This window comes from Mobula birostris, chromosome 5 (assembly GCF_030028105.1).
Source record: "Mobula birostris isolate sMobBir1 chromosome 5, sMobBir1.hap1, whole genome shotgun sequence".
Classification (NCBI taxonomy): Eukaryota; Metazoa; Chordata; class Chondrichthyes; order Myliobatiformes; family Myliobatidae; genus Mobula; species Mobula birostris.
In genome coordinates, this window is record NC_092374.1 from 102152635 (window position 1) to 102155547 (window position 2913).

Genomic DNA, 2913 nt, shown 5'->3' on the forward strand with positions numbered 1-2913 from the left:
CCGCACCGCTCCTACAGTGGAGAAAATTCATTTCTACCTCAAACTCTGGAATTCGATCGAGACACCGACACGTTGAAGGGAAACATTTCTGACCCTTAGGGATAGGTTTCAAACTAAAGAGTGCAGGACATGACAAGTACTGGCTCTTACGCGGAACGAGTAATAAAACCACAAATTCAAACATCAAAAGGGGAAAAGATTTTATTTGATGCCTATACAAAATTGACGAGCAATCTCTTTGGAATCCGACCGATTTGTAGAGGATTAGCAAAACCTTTGTTAACACAAGCAGACTTCGAGGGGTGGGCGTTCTTAAATGGGATTAGCATTCACTAAAAATAAATCACTTAAAAATAAAATAACACGCTGACCATTTCCCCCTGCCAATAAAATTCAAACATCTTTACAACCCGCCCGCATCCTGTCCACAAAACTATCCGCGAACTCGTTTTAAAAACACAAACTAGGACTATTTGTTCAACGTGTCCGAGCCCCACCACACGGCGAGGTAGACCTTGCTGTCGGCGAGTTGTTTACGCTTACTTGCCACAGACCCAGTCAGCAAACTCAGACCGATTTCTATACACCATCCCGCGGTAAGAACACCTTGCACAAACATCGATAAATACTGTACAGCCTAAAAAAGATATTATCACTTTACGCGCGAACTTAAAAAATATAATCTATATATCGCTTAAAAGCAACAGGTCGACCAATGTCTGCAGTATGGCCGGTTTGACCCACTGTGACACAGAAAGCAAACCATACTAATTTATATTTTTAAAAAAACTTGGTTACGATCACTGTGGAGGTCGGAGGCTATTGTAATAATTCTCAGCGCTAGATACCCACTTGCAACTTACAAAACCACGAGAAATTCGTTGGAAGCTGGGTGTGTGCGTTGATAAACCTGTCGCCATACAGCAATTAGGATGAAAGTTTCATACGAGTCTCTCCCCTCGAGGTTACGCGGGTAACTGAGCCTGGTACTGAAGGCTTGGTTGTGGGCAAGATGAACAAGACTACAACTCGTGTATAAACACGCACAGTCATCATCTCCCCTTGTGTAACCTGACGACAAAACTCACTCCTTAAGAGTTCATTACATTTTTAAAAAACTTCCCATTAAGGGAACAATTCAAAGATTGATATATACACAGTGAATAAAAATAACTCCTTGCAAAAATATTTTAGAGTCCATTCCTGGCTGTCTCTGGTCAGATGTGCGAGAGGGGCATTGTGCCGTTCAGCGGAAAGTTCTGGTAGAGCGGAGGCAACGGGTGGTAACTGCGGTGGCCGTGCACCTCTTGTCCGTCGCTGCTGGGGAGGAACAGGTTGACGGAGTCGCGCAGCTCCCCCGGCACCTGTGTGTGCTCATGCGTGCCAGCTCCGGCCTCGCTCCTGGGCCCGGAGACGGGCGACTGGTGGCCGTAGGGAGGCGGAAGACCGTACGGCGACGACCCGCCGAGATAGGCCTGAGAAGCGGGCGGGTACTGCAGTTCGTAGCGGGGCTGAAGTGCGGCTGGCGGCTGTTGGTAGGTTAGGGTCTCGGGTGGAAGCGTCGCGAATCCCCCGGCGGAGCCCCAGCCATAGGAATCGAAGTGCGGGTTGCCGCAGGGTCCTTGCGCATGTAGTGTTCCACCAGCCAGGGGGACCTTGGCTTCATTTCGAGACAATGCCTTGCTCTTGCGTCGGGGCCGATATTTATAATCCGGATAGTCCTTCATGTGCACGGCTCGTAGTCTCTTGGCCTCGTCGATGAATGGCCGCTTCTCTGAATCGCTCAGCAGTTTCCACTCTGCTCCCAGCCGCTTGCTGATTTCCGAGTTGTGCATTTTTGGATACTGCTGTGCCATTTTTCTCCTCTGACCCCGGGACCACACCATGAAGGCGTTCATGGGCCGCTTCACCTTGTCCACATCCACTTTGGAACTGGCCGCGGGGCTCGCCTGTTCCAGGACACCGAACATCTTGCAGTCCAGGTGACTCCAGGCGCTGCAGTTTATACAGGTTAATCACCCGGGGCAGCCAATCAGCGCACTCCCAAGCTTCGGCCCCGCCTATCCCATAAGATGATGTCACCCCTTCCCCTCCCCACTAGGGTGGGGTTGCACGCCGGGAAGTTTCAGAGACCCTCAGTATAAACTCCATGTAAATACTTCACCATCAATTTTTAACCGCCGCCGCCCCTCAATATTCTGCAAATTCTACATCCTACCCGATATCCCGTTCCCACAGTACAAGGTAACACTTCCCTGTTACCGTAACCCTACACCTTTTCCCGTCTTTGTAACCTCCTTCCTCCCCTACATACTTACTCGTCTCTTTAGCCCCCTCCGACCCCTGCACCGCACCCGTGTCTGCATCCTGCCTCGGGCCCATGTCTTGCTCGCCTACATCTTTCCCTATCTAACTCCATTCGGCCCATGTCATCAGTTTTTAAGCGTGCGGCTCTCTCACAGTCGGACCTCACACTTCACTAAGAGCTAAACCCACTCATGTCTCCTGCAGACGATTTCTCCCCCAGACACACAGACCCACACACACTGTCACCTGACCCCCATCCCACCCCGGTTAGATTGTATTTAAATAGTCCGATTCCTCCATAGCCCCGATCTCTTTACTCTCTTCCGACCCCTCCCTCTGTGACCCTCTCCAACCCCTACGCCACTCCCAGTATATGTAAATGATTCCCTCTTCCCTGCCCCTACACCCTCCCTGTAACATCATTCAATCACTACATAGGTGGCACCCACTCTCAGAATGGAACAGGGGAACGGAGTCACCCTCACTGGGAGGCTTTACTGAGCACAACTCCGCCAGTCTGGGTTATCCCCGGCATTTTCGCTAATAAATCTCCATAGACAGCGAGTGCATGGCTTTTCAAGACTCGAGGTCTGAGCAGGGTTTCCA

The 2913-nt window shown here is 50.5% G+C and overlaps 1 pseudogene; it reads right to left on the minus strand.

Annotated features, from left to right (window-relative positions):
- Positions 1-216: 216 nt before the first annotated feature.
- On the minus strand, positions 217-2205 carry LOC140197312 (transcription factor Sox-19b pseudogene; annotated as a pseudogene).
- Positions 2206-2913: the final 708 nt, after the last annotated feature.